This window comes from Ranitomeya imitator, chromosome 5 (assembly GCF_032444005.1).
Source record: "Ranitomeya imitator isolate aRanImi1 chromosome 5, aRanImi1.pri, whole genome shotgun sequence".
Taxonomy (NCBI): domain Eukaryota; kingdom Metazoa; phylum Chordata; class Amphibia; order Anura; family Dendrobatidae; genus Ranitomeya; species Ranitomeya imitator.
This window is the reverse complement of record NC_091286.1, coordinates 147,153,757-147,173,952: the sequence shown is the minus strand read 5'-3', so window position 1 is coordinate 147,173,952 and position 20,196 is coordinate 147,153,757. Positions and strand designations below refer to the sequence as shown.

At 44.4% G+C, this 20,196-nt stretch overlaps 1 protein-coding gene across 8 annotated transcripts in view; it reads left to right on the top strand.

Annotated features, from left to right (window-relative positions):
- LOC138681586 (uncharacterized) overlaps positions 1-20,196 on the top strand; it is a 1,359,044-nt gene that overhangs the window by 1,124,068 nt on the left and 214,780 nt on the right. The gene's annotated exons all lie outside the window — the stretch shown is intronic.

The following is a 20,196-nucleotide window of genomic DNA, read 5'->3' as shown; positions in this document are numbered from 1 at the left end:
TTAGACTCTAAAATAGGCTCCTTTGCCAGTGTGAAAATTGCACTATTTCTATTTTTAGTTTTAATGCATAGTGTGATATGAAGAAAATTGACAAAATATATTTAAACAATACTAGTAATACAAAAACCTGATGTATAAAATATGTAATGTTCTGATAATAGTTTCCCTTTAATACTTTGACCACTGCTGCCTTACTTAAAGATTGTGTCTAAATGGCAAAATGTTACAGCATCATGGCTGCAGTTTTAAAAGAATTACTCTAGTAAAATGTGGCATCACATGATATTTTAAATATCCAAAAATACAACCCAAAGCAGCCAGCTATGGTGGAGGGCATCATGTAGCAGGTCATGGAAGCAGCTAAGCTTAGCAGCAAGTTTTCAGTAGATTTCAAAAATTACATTCACTAAAATATAAAATTACTTTTTACAGGTTTTTTTAAGGTAATAGAAGCTATGTAGGTGCGTAAACATGGAGCGTGGATACAGCATTATACTCTGGTTTTGTTAATATATACCGACCACAGACAGCAAGTCACAGTATGGCTTTTGAGTTGATTTCAGTTCATTAAAAAGGATTTGGAGACCCTTTAAAAATATATTTCTACTTATTACTATTAGATCTTATGGATAAGGTTGATTGATACAGAGAATTAATCTCATTGTCACTTATGGAGTCAGGAAGGAATGTTTTTCCCTGCCATGAACTTAAACTGGTGAATTCTTTGCAAGGGGTCTTTTTCCTTTATTTGGAACAAATGAGTGAAAAATAATAAAGTATGAATGCCATGGACTTTTTGTCTTAATAACTACATAGCTTTATGTAATTGAATTGCCTAGAGATAACATTTTGTGATCCTGTATCATTAAGAACTTTATTGAAATGCAGCAGTCCATGCACAACATTATATCTCCTGCCAGGGACATTCATACTTTTTAGAAATCCTATTAAAGAAGCCTTCGCATGGATTTTTTTTGTTTTTAACTAAATCTATATATACAGTGCCTTGCGAAAGTATTCAGCCCATGGAACTTTTCAACCTTTTCCCACATATCATGCTTCAAACATAAAGATACCAAATGTAAATTTTTGGTGAAGAATCAACAACAAGTGGAACACAATTGTGAAGTTGAACTAAATTTATTGGTTATTTTAAATTTTTGTGGAAATTCAAAAACTGAAAAGTGGGGCATGCAATATTATTCGGCCTCTTTAATTTAATACTTTGTTGAGCCACCTTTTGCTGCGATTACAGCTGCAAGTCGCTTGAGGTATGTCTCTATCAGTTTTGTACATCGAGAGACTGAAATTCTTGCCTACTCTTCCTTGGCAAACAGCTCGAGCTCAGTGAAGTTTGATGGAGATCGTTTGTGAACAGCAGTTTTCAGCTCTTTCCACAGATTCTTGATTGCATTGAGGTCTGGACTTTGACTTGGCCATTCTAACACCTGGATACATTTATTTCTGAACCAATGTGATCATTGTCTTGTTGGAAGACAAATCTCTGTCCCAGTTTCAGGTCTTTTGCAGACTATAACAGGTTTTCTTCAAGAATGGTCCTGTACTTGGCTCCATCCATCTTCCCATCAATTTTAACCATCTTCCCTGCCCTTGCTGAAGAAAAGCAGGCCCAAATCATGATGCTGCCACCATCATGTTTGACAGTGAAGATGGTGTGTTCAGGGTGATGAGCTGTTTTGCCTTTACGCCAAACATATCGTTTGGCATTGTTGCCAAAAAGTTCGATTTTGATTTCATCTGACCAGAGCACCTTCTTCCAAATGTTTGGTGTGTCTACCAGGTGGCTTGTTGCAAACTTTAAACAACACTTTTTATGGATATCTTTGAGAAATGGCTTTCTTCTTGCCACTCTTCTATAAAGGCCAGATTGGTGCAGTGTACGACTGATTGTTGTCCTATTGACAGACTGTCCCACCTCAGCTGTAGATCTCTGCAGTTCATCCAGATTGATCATGGGCCTCTTGGCTGCATCTCTGATCAGTCTTCTCCTTGTTTGAGATGAAAGTTTAGAGGGACGGTCAGGTCTTGGTAGATTTGCAGTGGTATGATACTCCTTCCATTTCAATATGATCACTTGCACAGTGCTCCTTGGGATGTTTAAAGTTTTGGAAATCATTTTGTATCAAAATCCAGCTTTAAACCCTTAGTGATGGAGCCAAATTTTTGAAATCTGACCAGTGTTACTTTATGTGGTAATAACTCTGGAACGCTTCAACATATCCCAGTGATTTTGAGATTGTTTTTTCGTGACACATTATACTTTATGATAATGGTAAATTTAGGTCGATATGTTTTGTGTTTACTTATAAAAAATATCAGAAATTTGATAAAAATGTTAAAAAATTAGCAATTTTTAAACTTTTAAAGATTATCCCTTTAATCCAGATAGTCATAACACACAAAAACATTAATAAATAACATTTCCCACATGTCTGCTTTACATCAGCATCATTTATAAAATGTTCTTTTATTTTGTTAGCATTTTAGGAGTTTTAAAAATGTAGCAGTAATTTTTCATTTTTTCAAGGAAATTTACAAAATTTATTTTTTTAGGGACATATCCATGTTTGAAGTGCCTTTACGGGTCCCATATATTGGGACACCCCCAAAAGTTATACCATTTTAAAAACAGCACCCCCTGACATATTGAAAACTGCAGTCAGACAGTTTATTAACCTTGTGGGTGATTATCAGGAATTAATACAAAGTGGCATGACAGAAATGAAAATGTCTATTTTTACCACCTAAATGCCTCTAACTTCTGAACAGGTTACTACAGCCGTCAGTCTCTAAGGCCGCTATGTGGTCATGAATTGCCATGGCAAACATCAGGACCACACAATCATGATCTGAGGGCACTAATTGGGATAAATAGGAAGCCCCCACACTGTTAACCATTTATATGATGTAGCCACTATTGACAGCAGCATCTAAGGGGTTAAACAGAGTTGGACGGTGCAAGCACCGATCATGGCTGATGCAGCAAGTTGTCAGCTATAGTGTACAGCCGATAGCTGCTGTATTGTCTCCTGTATGGGGAGGCTATTCTCTTATATCTCAGGTCAGTTAAAAGACGTATTGGCTGTCATTAAGGGGTACTTCTCCACAACAGTATCACGGACCTGCCTGTTGTGTTCCTTGGTCTTAATGATGCTCTCTGTGCTTCAAACAGAGCCCTGAGAATATCACAGAGCAGGTGCATTTATACGGAGACTTGATTACACTTAGGTGGATTATATTTATCATCAGGCCGGACTGGGACCAAAAAGCAGCCCTGGTACAAATAAAAATTTACCAGCCCATATACGAGTGTCATAGAATCAAATCGTAAAGCACTGACAGGTTGTGCCGACTTTTTTGCTTTATTTGTTACACCAATCAAATTTGTTACACCACTTTACATATGTAACCTGCAGTGGCCATAGGGGGAATAGACATCAGTTCAACACAACACAGATGGCCTGCAGACTATTATCACACTGCAGAATATGCTAAAAAATACAGCACTGATCACACACATGTAACACACACTACAGATACCTCACACACATGTAACATACACACACTACAGATACCTCACACACATGTGACATACACACATTACAGATACCTCACACACATGTGACATACACACATTACAGATACCTCACACACATGTAGCACACACACACTACAGATAACTCACACACATGTGACACACATATACTACAGATACCTTACACACATGTGACATACACACACTACAGATACCTCACACACATGTAGCACACACACACTACAGATACCACACACACATGTAACACACACACTACAGATACCACACACACATGTAACACATGCACACACACTACAGATACCACACACATGTAACATACACACACTACAGATACCGTACACACATGTGACACATACACACACTACAGATACTGCACACACATGTAACACACACACGCACACTACAGATTCCACACACGCATGTAACATACACACACTACAGATACCACACACACATGTAACACACACACTACAGATAACACACACACACTCCTCTGTGCTGCAGCAGAGGCTGATATACATGTGCAGCTCCTTCTGCTCACAGCAAACACTTTCCCAGCACCTCCCCACTCTCTCCTTCTCTGCCAGGGCTGTGGACCAGAGCAGGAGAAGATGTGACCATGAGGAATTGAGCTGCTTCTCTATCTGTCCCTGAGAGCACACACAGGTAGATATTCCTGACCTTGCAGCTTGATTGCAAGCTCTCTCTCCCTTAGAGGCGACCAGTGCAGGGGGACAGGAGCACTGGCCAATCAGCTCTTCTATCAATCTGATGCTCAATGGCCAGTGTTCTCCAGCATGGCACGCCCCTTTTTTGAATGGCTGAACCCGGCGCAGCAAAAAAAAAAAAATCAGTGTATAGAAAAATGTTTGCACCCCTTCATGCCCTGTTGCCTCACTAGACAGGAAGAAGTGGGCGGTCTAATGTCCTGATCACAAGCTGCAGTGGAAGGCATGGCCAGAGCAGCACAGCGCAGCCCCCATCCTGTTTCTATGTTACCTCACTGCAGCACTAGTGATCAGGACATCAGACCGCCCACTTCCTCCTTTCTAGTACGGTGCGATCAAGTGCGCAAGGAAATCAAATGCCGCCTGGTGTGCTGGCTGCTGAAGTGAACTCTGGAACACCCACTGACAACGCGGAGGGAGCAATATGTCTAGCAGCCCATTACAAGGACCGGCCCTTCTGGCATTTACCAGAAATGCCTGATGGCCAGTCTGGCCCTGTTTATCATCATTAGGCATTTAGGACAACATTGGATCATTCAGAGATCCACAATGAACTTCTGGAGTGAGTTTGCTGCGCTGAAAGTAAAGGGGACGAAAAATATTGCACGCCCCACTTTTCAGTTTTTGAATTTCCACAAAAATTTAAAATAGCCAATAAATTTGGTTCAACTTCAAAACTGTGTTCCACTTATTGTTGATTCTTCACCAAAAATTTACATTTGGTATCTTTATATTTGAAGCATAATAGGTGGGAAAAGGTTTAAAAGTTCCAGGGGGCCAAATTCTTTCGCAAGGCACTGTATGTGTTTGCAGTGTGTGTTAATATGCTCACCTATGGCCGGCTTCTCCAGGATCCAGCGCCACTCTGCTCCTCTTCTCTCTGACTTCACCACTCTTTAGACTCTTTAGACGACTTTTACAATGAAAGTCTGTGGAACGTCCGAATGAGGGCCGGCTCCATGGGCGTTCTTTGTAAGAGAGACTTCTGGCTCACCCATTGAGCATAGAGTGATCTGGAGAGTGTGAAGAGTAGTGACGTCCCTGAGAAAAAGAGTGGAACGGTGCTGAACACTGGAGAAAATTGCGGTAGCTAAGTATATGAATACACACATACTACACTGCATACACTATATACAGATTTTTTATAAAAAGGAAACCTTCATGGGAAGTGCTTCTTTAAACTTTTAGAATAAGAGTGAGTGGTGTTGCTATATAAGATAAGTATAATTTTTTGCTGTTGCAAATGTCCATATTTTTTCCATATACGTATGAAGATTTGAAGAGTTACTGTAATTTCATAATACTTTCCATATTTCAGCCTGGTGTTGTTAAAGTATTACAATAATCATCATTTATCCCCCCCTCGATTCATTAGTGAATCACTCCCCCCAGCTTACAATTACATAATACCTTGCAATAATCACCACTAGAGTTGAGCGACTTTTACTTTTTTAGGATCGAGTCGGGTTTCGCGAAACCCAACTTTGTCAAAAGTCGGGTTGGGTGAAATCGGCCGATTATTTTGAAAAGTTGGTGACCAACCGAAACACGAAACCCAATGCAAGTCAATGGGGAATCAAAGTCGGCAGTGAGTGAAGGATAGGAAAACACCTACAGTGCCCATTTTAATGCCAAAAACATCAATTCTTATTTCTTAAGCTTGTCAATCTTAATTTACTTTATAGTATTAGTTAGGCATTGAAAACAGGGGGCCATTTGGCTAAAGCTGTGGGGGGGTAGGGCTGCCTCAAGATTTTCGTGGGCCCAGGAAACGCGGAATACGTTACGGCGGTGGAGCAGGGAGAGGTAAGTATTTCAACTTTGCAAGTGCTGTTATCCTGAGCAAGCAGAGGGGGCCCACTAGTTGGCACTGGCACAGGGCCACTCATAGTACGGCGGTGTGTTTGACGGCGGGTGGCGCCTCCCACTGCCAGAGACACTTTTGCGTACAATGAGGGGGCCTGTGCCAGTGCCAATGAGTATGCCCCCCCACCTGATGAAGGAACCTGCACTTTCATCTGCATCTTCCTCTTTGTCCCCGTGTAAGGTGGTATAGTATGCGGGAAGGGGAACCTGACTTTCAGCAGGGTCAGATTCTGGCTGTGTAGAGTGCAAGGGGAATGTAGTGGTCTGGGTCAATGTACCAGCAGACTCATCTAGCAGTGGCTGGGCAATGGGCAGGATGATGAGGAAACACAGATATAGGCCCAAAATAAAAAAGTTGGCTAAAAGCAGTTCAAAATTGGTAACAGGACTAAACAGGCGGCATTGCTTTGTTCAGTGGAGGACAATTGTAATGAGTGGCGAAGACACAGGTAGTAGACCCAAATACAAAAGTAGGCTAAAAGCAGTTTAAAATTGGTAACAGGACTAAACAGGCGGCATAGCTTTCTTCTGTGGAGGACAATTGTAATGAGTGGCGCAGACACAGTTAGTAGGCCCAAATACAAAAGTAGGCTAAAAGCAGTTCAAAATTGGTAACAGGACTAAACAGGCGGCATTGCTTTGTTCAGTGGAGGACAACTGTAATGAGTGGCGCAGGCACAGTTAGTAGGCCCAAATACAAAAGTAGGCTAAAAGCAGTTTAAAATTGGTAACAGGACTAAACAGGCGGCATAGCTTTGTTCAGTGGAGGACAATTGTAAAGAGTGGTGCAGACACAGTTAGTAGGCCCAAAATAAAAAAGTAGGCTAAATGCAGTTCAAAATTGGTAACAGGACTAAATAGGCGGCATTGCTTTGTTAAGTGGAGGACAATTGTAATGAGTGGCTCAGACACAGTTAGTAGGCCCAAAATAAAAAAGTAGGCTAAATGCAGTTCAAAATTGGTAACAGGACTAAACAGGCGGCATTGCTTTGTTCAGTGGAGGACAATTGTAATGAGTGGCGAAGACACAGGTAGTAGACCCAAATACAAAAGTAAGCTAAAAGCAGTTCAAAATTGGTAACAGGACTAAACAGGCGGCATAGCTTTCTTCTGTGGAGGACAATTGTAATGAGTGGCGCAGACACAGTTAGTAGGCCCAAATACAAAAGTAGGCTAAAAGCAGTTCAAAATTGGTAACAGGACTAAACAGGCGGCATTGCTTTGTTCAGTGGAGGACAACTGTAATGAGTGGCGCAGACACAGTTAGTAGGCTCAAAATAAAAAAGTAGGCTAAAAGCAGTTCAAAATTGGTAACAGGACTAAACAGGCGGCATAGCTTTGTTCAGTGGAGGACAATTGTAATGAGTGGCGCAGACACAGTTAGTAGGCCCAAATAGAAAAGTAGGCTAAAAGCAGTTCAAAATTGGTAACAGGACTAAACAGGCGGCATTGCTTTGTTCAGTGGAGGACAACTGTAATGAGTGGCGCAGACACAGTTAGTAGGCCCAAAATAAAAAAGTAGGCTAAATGCAGTTCAAAATTGGTAACAGGACTAAACAGGCAGCATTGCTTTGTTCAGTGGAGGACAACTGTAATGAGTGGCGCAGACACAGGTAGTAGACCCAAATACAAAAGTAGGCTAAAAGCAGTTCAAAATTGATAACAGGACTAAACAGGCGACATTGCTTTGTTCAGTGGAGAACAACTGTAATAAGTGGCGCAGACACAGTTAGTAGGCCCAAAATAAAAAGTAGGCTAAATGCAGTTCAAAATTGGTAACAGGAGTAAACAGGTGGCATAGCTTTGTTCAGTGGAGGACAATTTTAATGAGTGGCGCAGACAAAAGTAGTAGGCCCAAATACAAAAGTAGGCTAAAAGCAGTTCAAAATTGGTAACAGGACTAAACAGGCGGCATTGCTTTGTTCAGTGGAGGACAACTGTAATGAGTGGCGCAGACACAGTTAGTAGGCCCAAAATAAAAAAGTAGGCTAAATGCAGTTCAAAATTGGTAACAGGACTAAACAGGTGGCATAGCTTTGTTCAGTGGAGGACAATTGTAATGAGTGGCGCAGACACAGGTAGTAGGCCCAAATACAAAAGTAGGCTAAAAGCAGTTCAAAATTGGTAACAGGACTAAACAGGCGGCATTGCTTTGTTCAGTGGAGGACAACTGTAATGAGTGGCGCAGACACAGTTAGTAGGCCCAAAATAAAAAAGTAGGCTAAATGCAGTTCAAAATTGGTAACAGGACTAAACAGGCAGCATAGCTTTGTTCTGTGGAGGACAATTGTAATGAGTGGCGCAGACACATGTAGTAGGCCCAAAATACAAAAGTAGGCTAAAAGCAGTTCAAAATTGGTACAGGACTAAACAGGCGGCATAGCTAGATACTGGGGTGGGCTCCTCTGCTGAGTAGCAGACAGTAGTAGTAGGCACAAAGTATTATCTGGTCTAAATGGAGGCCAGGGCCCCTGTATGTTTTAACTATCATCTATCATTTCAACAAATTTGTATTGGCAGTGCCTTTGAAGGATTTAACAGCACAGACTACACAGTGGTGGAGCAGGGAGAGGTAAGTATTGCAAGTGGTGGAGCACTGTTCAAGCTGGGGGGAACACTCTCTCGTGGGTGGTGGTACTGGCACAGGACCCCTCATATTACGACGGGGTGTCTGACGTTGGTTGTGCACCACCACCATTAGAGACATTTCATTGTACTATGAGGGACCCTGTGCCAGTGCTGTCGCCCAAGAGTGGGCACACCCACCTGTCAAGGCAAACGGCACTCGCACGGGTGCTTGCGCCAGGTGGTGACCACAACCCTGTTGGGGGAGTCAGCCCATTTAGGGAGGTATAAAAATGGCCTATGGTGGACATTCAGCAGCTGCAAATGGAGGAATTGGAGAAGTCAGTAAGAGGAGGCCAAAAGCAAGACATTTTTCAGGCAAGCTATGTGTCAGCAGGAGAAGGTGGGGCAAAATAATTTGAAATCCATGATTGGTTCACTTTAATGAAGGTTAGATCATCAACATTCTGGGTAGCCAGACGTGTCCTTTTTTCGGTCAGTATTGAACCAGCAGCACTGAAGACTCTTTCTGATAGCACACTAGAAGCAGGGCAAGCGAGTTCCTGTAATGCATATTCTGCCAATTCAGGCCAGGTGTCTATTTTAAATGCCCAGTAATCAAAGGGGAATGACCTGTGAGGGAGAACATTGATAAGGGAGGAAAAGTAGTTTGTAACCATACTGGACAAATGCTGTTTCCTGTCACTTTGAATCGATGCAGCACTACCTATCGTGTCAGCGGTCATTGCGAAATCACTCCACAGCCTAGTCATAAAACCCCTCTGTCCAACGCCACTTCAGATTTGTGCACCTCTAACACCTCTGCCATGTTGCCCCCTATGGCTCATGTGAGAACCATCACCGCCGCTGTGTGCTCGGAATGCCTGAACCAAACGGTCTACAAGAGTTGCTTGTTTGGTGGCCAATATTTGCTCAAGGTTCTCATGTGGCATGATATTTGGTAATTTTCCTTTATATCATGGATCCAGGAGGTAGGCCAACCAGTAATCGTCATCAGTCATCATTTTGATAATGCGGGGGTCCCTTTTTAGGATACGCAAGGCATACTCAGCCATGTGGGCCAATGTTCCAGGTGTCAATTCACTGCTTGTACTGGGTTGAGGAGCACTTTCTTGCAAATCAACATCACTTGTGTCCCGCAAAAACCCTGTACCTGACCTTGCAATGCCACTAGTTTCTATTGCCCCCTGAGAAGCATCCTCCTCCCATAAATATTCATCCCCATCCTACTCCTCCTCTTCGTCCACCACCTCTTCCAGGAGAGTTCCCTGAGCAGACAATGGCTGACTGTCATCAAGGCTTCCCTCCTCCTCGGCTGCAGACGCCAGCTCCTTAATGTGCATCAATCTTTGCATCAGCAGACGCATTAGTGGGATGCTCATGCTTATGATGGTGTCATCTGCACTTACCAGCCGTGTGCATTCCTCAAAACACTGAAGGACTTGACAGAGGTCTTGGAGCTTCGACCACTGCATACCAGACAACTCCATGTCTGCCATCCAACTGCCTGCCCATGTATGTGTATCCTCCCACAAATTAATCACAACACGCCTCTGTTCGCGCAGCCTCTGAACCATGTGCAGTGTGGAGTTCCACCTTGTTGCAACATCGATTATTAGGCGGTGCTGGGGAAGATTCAATCGCTGATGGTTCAGCATACCGCTGGAGTGTACGGGCGACTGGCGGATGTGTGAGCAAAGTCTTCACACCTTCAGGAGCAGGGCTGGTAACTCCAGATAATTTTTGAGGAAGCACTGCACCACCAGGTTCAAGGTGTGAGCCAGGCAAGGTATGTGTTTAAGTTCTAAAAGGGCTATGGCAGCCATAAAATTCCTTCCGTAATCACTAACTACCTTGCCTGCCGCCTCAAGATGTACACTGCCCAGCCATGACTGAGTTTGTTGCTGCAAGTACTCGGCCAGTACTTCTGCGGTGTCTGTTGTCGCACAAACACTTTATTTCTAACACAGCCTGCTGACGCTTACCACTAGCTGTTCGATGATGGGACACCTCATGTGCAACACTGGCAGCTGCGGATGGAGTGGTCGTGCAACTGCGCTCTGTGGACGACCTTTCGCTTCTGGAGGAGGAGGAGGAGGGGTTGCGAACGCCTACAGCCAACTGTTTCCTAGACCGTGGGCTAGGCAGTACTGTCCCACTATGGCTGTCCCCTGTGGACCCTGCATCCACCACATTAACCCAGTGTGCCGTGATGGACACGTAACGTCCCTGGCCATGCCTACTGGTCCATGCATCTGTCGTGAGGTGCACGTGCACCTTTCTACTGACTGATTGCCTGAGTGCATGGACAATGCGGTCTTTGACATGCTGGTGGAGTGCTGGGATGGCTTTTCTCGCAAAGAAGTGTCGACTGGGTAGGTCATAGCGTGGTACTGCGTAGGCCATCATGGCTTTGAAAGCTTCGCTTTCAACCAATCGGTAGGGCATCATCTCTAACGAGATTAGTCTAGCAATGTGGGCGTTCAAACCCTGTTTACGCAGATGAGAGGATGAGTACTTTCTTTTCCTAACGAGAGTCTCTTGTAGGGTGAGCTGGACTGGAGAGGTGCATATGGTGGAACTAGCGGTGGTGGTGGTGGTGAACATGGCGGATTGAGAGAGGGTTGGTGATGGTATTCTCGATGTTGGCCTACATACAGTGTTTCCTACCAAAAACCTTTTGATTCCCTGACTGCTTTGGCCTTGCGACGATACCTCCACATTTGCTGCTGGTGGTGTCCTAACCGCTGGGCTTACAGTGAGGGAACATAAATCACCAATAGACAACTATACCACATATTACGGGACATTAAGATATTATTAAATATATATAAGATCTTTTTATAATTTACATATCCCATGTGGAGACCCTATATTACGGACACATCCATAAACTACAGCGTTAATTCCCATAGGGAAAAGATGATGTACAAGTCCATTATAAAAAAGTATAAATCTTTTATTAGAAACTTTAAAATACACAAAAAGACAAAATCAGGTGTATGGAAGTCACACTGAAAACAATACAATAACACCAGGGGCCCCACCCCCCACCAGTCAACCCACCACATATAAAGCACCAAATAGCATGCTGTAACCTGTAGACGGCCAAGGAATGGTACATGTGTACCTCCGATCAAAGGAACATGGGCTAATACTGCATATCCCTCCTCCTAATTTTAATGGGATTTTTTCAACGTGGGCTCGTATATGTCCAAATCAAGATAGATAGTCACAGATAGATAATGTGGAGATATCCACCTATTAATAAAGCTATATATAGCGTGACTCTAATACTACTCTTATTTTAGATGAACCCCGACCTCAAGGGTTAATGCCCAAGTCCTACTGATCCTCCATATATCGGTATGTGCCACTATGCAATAAAACTAGCCCATAGTACAATGGTTACCAAGTACTTACATCACGCAAATAGTAGTGGGAGAACCAGGGGGGGGGAGTGCCCGCCCCAACGCGCGTTTCGGTCCGTTCCTTCGTCAGGGTGCACTCACCTCCCCGGGTCCCGTGCCTTAAATATACCATCCTCCCACAACGCTACCAATGCCGCACTGCGGCGTCACCCGGATGTGGCGTCACCCCCGGAAATGACGCGCGCGTCTCCATAGCAGCCACGGCACCAAGGAGCATCGGCGTCACACAGCACCGCGCATGCGCGATGCCGTGTATAGACACCGAGTGCACCACGGAGCCCGCCGAAGCCATGGGACCGCGCGTCAGGCGGGGACGTCCCATTTGGCACCCATAGCGCAACAATCAATACCTCCCACCAAGTTTTTTGCATCGCTAAATACATCCTCCATATAGGAGGCTACACATATTTCCTCAAATACAAATAATACAAAGGAAGAACAGGTGACCACATCAAGGTAATCAGGATAACAATTAAGTATAAGTCTTCTGCCCATAAAGCCTTTCTTGTCATTTTGGGAGCGCCGATGTCTGGAAGGTGTCAATCTGGAAATAGTCCATCCATCACTCAATTTATCGTTCATAGTTGGAATACTGCACGGATTACCAGAGATAAAAATTAAAAATAAGTAAGAAAATTAAAACAAACATAAAAATAATATTATCAACAGTTGAACCACCTAGTAGGTAAGATGAACTAGCAGATAATCAAAGAAACGGAGCATAACTCAAATTTTCATTTAGTCCAACAGGACAAAGAGTACCCAGCGACCAGATCCATCTGGTTTCCAACTGGGCTAGTTTTTTAGAGGTATCACCCCTACGGATTCCCAGTTCCACCATGTCAATACCTCTAACCCTCAAGAGGCTACCATCACACCCATGATATTCTTTAAAATGGCGTGGTAACGTTTTCAAGGTGGATGTGTCCTCACAGCCTACCGCTGCGGCAATGCCCAACACGTGCTCTCTTACCCGCACCTTTAGTTGCCTGGTCGTTAGGCCAACATATATTTTAGTGCATGGGCACGTTGCATAGTAAATCATGTTTCTGCTCTGGCAAGTAATCCTTTTTTTGATGTTATAAGTACGGGTATTGCCAGCATTAGAAAACGTGTTACAGCGTTCTATATTTGGGCATGCCACACAGCGGCCACAGGGGACACATCCACCTTTCACAGCCACTGTGTCTAGAAAAGTTCTAGGTTTGTTATCCACGTAGTGACTGCGAACTAGCATGTCGCGAAGATTACGTGATCTCCTAGCAGTAATTGCCGCCCTCTCGGGCAGAAATCTGGCAAGAACTGGATCAGCTCTAAGAATATGCCACGATTTCTCAAGTATCTTCCTAAGCATGGGGAACTGGGAATGATAATCGGTGATGAACCGAACAGTGTCACTATTTTCTCTATTTCGATTTTTGTAGAGAAGGTCATCCCTAGAGGAGTGCTTTGCTCTGTTGAATGCACGTTTGATCATTCTGCCACTATATCCCCTGTCAATTAATCTAGTCTTTAAGTCTTCTGCTTGTATGAGAAAATCCTGCTCAGTAGAGCATAACCTACGCAATCGTAGGAACTGCCCTGTTGGTACTGAGCGTATAATATGACTCGGGTGTGAGGAGGATGCGTGCAATAATACGTTTGTTGCCGTTTTTTTACGAAAAATATTGGTCTGTATCTCGTCGTTGGTGTCCCTCCTCAGTTTGACATCTAAGAAATCAATTGCCTCACTACTACTGCAATATGTAAGGAATATGTTGCGATCATTGCTGTTCAATTGTGCAAAAAAAGTGTCCAAAGTATCACTCGGACCCTGCCAGATCATTAGGATGTCGTCAATGTACCACGTCCAAGTAAGGACGCGGCACATTGACTCCACCCGATCTGACAGGAAGAGGTCCCTCTCCCACAGCCCCAGGAAAAGACCAGCGTAAGCGGGCGCAAAAGACGCCCCCATGGCCGTTCCCTGGAGCTGCAGGAAGAAGGACCCCTTAAAAACAAAAAAATTATGCATAAGTGCAAACTCCAATAATTCCAAGACCAATTTACTGATTCCTCTCGGAAGTGAGGATGTCCCTAGGAAGAATTCAAGAGCACTCAGTCCATCTTTATGACGTATGCTGGTGTACAGTGATTCTACATCAGCCGTCACCAGCACAGCATCTCTCTCTAGGTGTAAACCGTCAACCCTGCGGAGGAGCTCGCCAGTGTCCTTTAAAAAGGAAGGCAGCTCCTCCACCAAGGGTTGTAATTTTGAGTCTATCCATTGATTAACCCTCTCCAGATAGTTCCCTGTCCCTGAAATAATTGGTCGTCCCGGTGGCGACCGCGCGTCCTTGTGAATCTTGGGCAACATATAAAATGTTGCAATGGTTGGTTCAACAACCACCAATGCTTCTGCTAGTTCTTTGGTAATTATGCCATCTATCTGAGCTTTATTTATGATGGCTAGCAGTTGTTTAGTAAAGGCGGACAAGGGGTTAAACGTCAGTTTTTGATAACACGTTTTGTTATTTAACTGGCGAAAGGCCTCTTTTTCATAGTCCCTTTTAGGCCAGATAACAACATTTCCCCCCTTGTCCGCCTGTTTAATCACCACTTCCTCAAGACTCCCAAGGACGCGCAGCCGCCCCCTTTCCTCCATAGTCAAATTATCTCGATAGATATGTCGAGGAATACTCATTATGTCTTTACTGACAATCTGTACAAACAAATCAATGTTTGGACAGGAAGAGAGGGGCAGGAACCTTCTGGAACGAGGTCTAATAGAGGGGGGGATCTTACCTCCCTCCGTAGTGTTGTTCTCAATGGATAGCTCTTCTAAGATGCGTAGTGCTGTTTGTTCCTCTTCTGTTGGAAATAATTGGAACATATTAGGATCAAAAAAATAACGTTTGAACAGCAATGATCGTGCAAACAATTGAATATCTTTAATCACCGCAAATGCATCAATTGGCGCCGCTGGTGAAAAAGATAATCCTTTATTGAGCAGTGCAATATCCACTGGTGTAAATTCTATATCACTCAAATTGATTACCTTGTTTTCATATCTCTTTCCCTCAGGTGACCTGGCATTCCGTCTATACGGATGGAAGTTCAGATCTTTGAGCCTTCTAGACGTTGCCCCCGACCGAGTAGTCATTGATGTACTCGATGCCTCTGATTGGTCACTCAACGACGAGATAGATGACCCCAACTCCGTCCCACTAGTACGGGGTCCTTGAGAAATGACTCTTCTCCATGCATATACAGCATTATTCTGATAGTCTCGTATATCACGATTAAATTTTGTCAACTGTGTTGCATGGATTTTTTTCACCGTAGAATCAACCGTTTTGTCCATCTGTATATTAAAATTCTGCAGCTTCTCTTGTGACCATTTACTTTTAAGAGATTCCTCTACATTCTTAATATTTGTTTCTAATTTAGTAATAGTTGACATATTTAAGTCACCCAATAGCTGCATAAATACATTTGAACAAGTATTGCACGCCTCCTCCCATTTCACTCGTATATGTCCAAATCAAGATAGATAGTCACAGATAGATAATGTGGAGATATCCACCTATTAATAAAGCTATATATAGCGTGACTCTAATACTACTCTTATTTTAGATGAACCCCGACCTCAAGGGTTAATGCCCAAGTCCTACTGATCCTCCATATATCGGTATGTGCCACTATGCAATAAAACTAGCCCATAGTACAATGGTTACCAAGTACTTACATCACGCAATTAGTAGTGGGAGAACCGGGGGGGGGGGAGAGTGCCCGCCCCAACGCGCGTTTCGGTCCGTTCCTTTGTCAGGGGGCACTCACCTCCCCGGGTCACGTGCCTGGTTCTCCCACTACTATTTGCGTGATGTAAGTACTTGGTAACCATTGTACTATGGGCTAGTTTTATTGCATAGTGGCACATACCGATATATGGAGGATCAGTAGGACTTGGGCATTAACCCTTGAGGTCGGGGTTCATCTAAAATAAGAGTAGTATTAGAGTCACGCTATATATAGCTTTATTAATAGGTGGATATCTCCACATTATCTATCTGTGACTATCTATCTTGATTTGGACATATACGAGCCCACGTTGAAAAAATCCCATTAAAATTAGGAGGAGGGATATGCAGTATTAGCCCATGTTCCTTTGATCGGAGGTACACATGTACCATTCCTTGGCCGTCTACAGGTTACAGCATGCTATTTGGTGCTTTATATGTGGTGGGTTGACTGGTGGGGGGTGGGGCCCCTGGTGTTATTGTATTGTTTTCAGTGTGACTTCCATACACCTGATTTTGTCTTTTTGTGTATTTTAAAGTTTCTAATAAAGGATTTATACTTTTTTATAATGGACTTGTACATCATCTTTTCCCTATGGGAATTAACGTTACAGTGAGGGAAGCAATGTAGCGTATTAGGGGTCGAGTTCCCACCTCTGCACAGGGGGAATCTCAGGCCATCTCCGCTGCGGTCTCCCATTCTTCTCCTGCCCCAGTGGAGCCTTCTCAGCGGAGACGTCAGTCCCAGCGTCTTGCTCAGTCCCACTCTGTACATAGAGTTACTGCTGCTTTTCCTACTTCTGCCATTGAAGTCAGTGCTGGGCAGCGGCGAGCAGACGCTTCTGGGACTAAGTCCTGTTTTTCTCGTTCTGAGCATGCCCTGAGTAAGATCTCTCAGTGGAGATCGAGGGTCACATGGTCAGATACTGCACCTAAGTCCATTGGTCCTTTCAGGAAGGTCCTGTAGGTGGTAGGACTAAGTCCTGCTTTGCACACACTGAGCATGCCCAGGGCAAGATCTCTCAGTGGAGATTTAGGGTCACATGCTCAGGTATGGCAGTCTCTCATTGGTCCTTCTAGGAAGGTCTTTTACTTGCTGCAGCTATATAAGGCTCGCATGGCCGCACGGCCAGGCGCTAGTATCAAATGTGTTTTGGCTTATGCCAGTGGATACGATACCACTCTGTTCTTATGTGGTGTGAAGCTGTTAGCATTGGGACTGTACACTCAAGCAGGCAGCTAGCGTCAGTGGGGGCAATTAGCCTTGGCTTAGCATCTGGTTCCTTCATGTGTGCAGTTAGCACAGAAGAGTTCCAGAGCAAGCACAACCCTAGTTGCGATGTAGATGGCTGATGCGGATCATCCTCCTCCGTTTCAGAGCTACTGGCAGCGGCACCCTCTTCCCCCAATGGCTGCCAATCTGGGTCAACAACTGGGTCATCTATCACCTCCTCTTCAATGTCATGTGCACCTTCCTCTGTGTCACCGTGTAAGGTGCTATAGCATTCAGGACGGAACACCATACTCTCATCAGGGTCAGATTCTGGTTCAGTACACAGCGAGGGCAATGTAGTGATCTGAGTCAATGGAACAGCATTATAATCTAGCTTTGGCTGTGCATCAGTGCACTCCATGTCCGATTCATCTTGTAATGGGCAGTTAACAATTTCCTGTTCTAACCCAGGCACGGTATGTGTAAAGAGCTCCATGGAGTAACCTGTAGTGTCGCCTGACGCATTCTTCACTTTTGGTTTGGGTGAAGGACACAAGGAAACATCTTGTTCCTGACCGGGAGCATCCACTGACAACTCGCTGCTTTTATATTTGGAACTTTCTGAAGAGAAAGCGAAAGAGCTAGAGGCTGAGTCATCAATGAAAGCCAAAACTTTTTCCTGCTGCTCCAGCTTTAAAAGCTGTTTTCCTACTCCCAGAAAAGGGAGCCTTCAAGGCCTTGTGTAGCCAGACGATGACGCTGGCTCAACACCTCCAGCCTTAGGTGCTATTGTGCTTTTGCCACTACCACCAGATGCACCACCACCACTACCACCACCATCGGTACCAGCTGGCAACCACCTCCCACAGCCTCTTCCACGAGACTTCTTCATTTTTTTGGAAAATCTAACCAAAATAACAACCATTATATGGTACTGTAAAACAAGGTAGAAGGTGTATATAAACTTGTTGAGAATTTGAATCTCCCTATTTTGGGGGGGAGACTGACCCAAAACTCAGGCCCAGTGTATAAAACAACGCACTCTAAGTGGCAGAAAGTGGCTGGCTGACTTACACCAAACTAACAGGACTGCAGTAGATCCACTTTGTGAGAATTGGAAACTCCCTTTTTTGGGGGGAGACTGACCCAAAACTCAGGCCCAGTGTATAAAACAACGCAATCTAAGTAGCAGAAAGTGGCTGGCTGACTTACACCAAACTAACAGGACTGCAGTAGATCCACTTTGTGAGAATTTGAAACTCCCTTTTTTGGGGGGAGACTGACCCAAAACTCAGGCCCAGTCTATAAAACAACGCAATCTAAGTGGCAGAAAGTGGCTGGCTGACATACACCAAACTAACAGGACTGCAGTAGATCCACTTTGTGAGAATTTGTAACTCCCTTTTTTTGGGGAGACTGACCCAAAAATCAGGCCCAGTGTATAAAACAACGCAATCTAAGTAGCAGAAAGTGGCTGGCTGACATACACCAAACTAACAGGACTGCAGTAGATCCACTTTGTGAGAATTTGTAACTCCCTTTTTTTGGGGAGACTGACCCAAAAATCAGGCCCAGTGTATGAAACAACGCAATCTAAGTAGCAGAAAGTGGCTGGCTGACATACACCAAACTAACAGGACTGCAGTAGATCCACTTTGTGAGAATTTGAAACTCCCTTTTTTGGGGGGAGACTGACCCAAAACTGACCCAAAAAGCAATAGCAAATACTTGGAGGTCACCCGAGCAACGAGTATAATCGTTCAGCACTAGTCCCCTCTTGTTATGTATAGTGCTGTCCGTTATTAATTAGCATCTCATCTTGTTATGTATAGCGCTGTTCCTTATTACATTTCCTCTTGTTATGTATAGAGCCGTCTCTTATTACATAGCATTCCCTCTTGTTATCTACAGTGTTCTAATTATATAGTGTACACTCTTGTCATAACGCGGCCCATCTTCTTCTGCCCAGAGACACTCAGACACACATCTGGGGATGCTTTAGCAAGGCTGGAAATGGGCAGGTTAATCTTTGCAAAGGACGTATGAATCAAGCAGCATACAAGGTTATCCTGGAAAAACAGTTGATTCCTTCTGCTCAGGCAATGTTCCCCAACTCTGAGGACTGGTTTTTCCAGCAGAACAATGCGCCATGCTACACAGCTAGGCAGGGCCGGCATCAACACCCAGCGCACCCGGGCACGTGTCGGGGCCCTGGCGAGATGGGGGCCCATTCACGGTACAGTACACTGAGGCTCCGGGAGCACCTGCAGGCAGGGCCGGCGTTAGGGGCAGGCAGCTGACTAGGGCTCCCACTCCCCCAGGGGCCCTCAGCTAGCGGCACATCACAAAGCCGCTATGGGGCCCCTGTGAGGCAGGGGGCCCGCCTGCCACCAACGCCGACTCCTCCGCCACTGCCGCATTGAACTATACCTGCGTCTGCCAGTACAGTTCAAAGCAATGATGAAGAAGAGAACGTCGGCTGATACTCCCTCTCCCATCATTCCCCGCTCTGCCTCTGACACTGCGGGTGCGCAATGACATCATCGCACACTCACTGTGTGCCAGGCAGTGCAGCCGCTGAGACAGGAGCAGGGAGCAGCGCAGGCATGAGGAGAGGTGTGGAGTTTGTTTTTTTACTATAACAGTGAGTACTGGACTGTGGGGCCATTCTCAGGAGAGAGATGCGGGCTGTGCTATATACTACATGGCTGTGCTATATACTACATGGCTGTGCTACGTGGGCTGTGTTATATACTACGTGGCTGTGTTATATGCTACGTGGCGGTGCTATATACTATGTGGGCTGTGTTATATGCTACGTAGCTGTGCTATATACTATGTGGGCTGTGTTATATACTATGTAGGCTGTGTTATATACTACATGGCTGTGTTATATACTACATGGGCTGTGTTATATACTACATGGGCTGTGTTATATACTAACTCACCAACGTGCCTGACAGGCATACACCAGTCAGTTCCAGACCCACTGAAGGACGTTAGCTTCCCTAACACA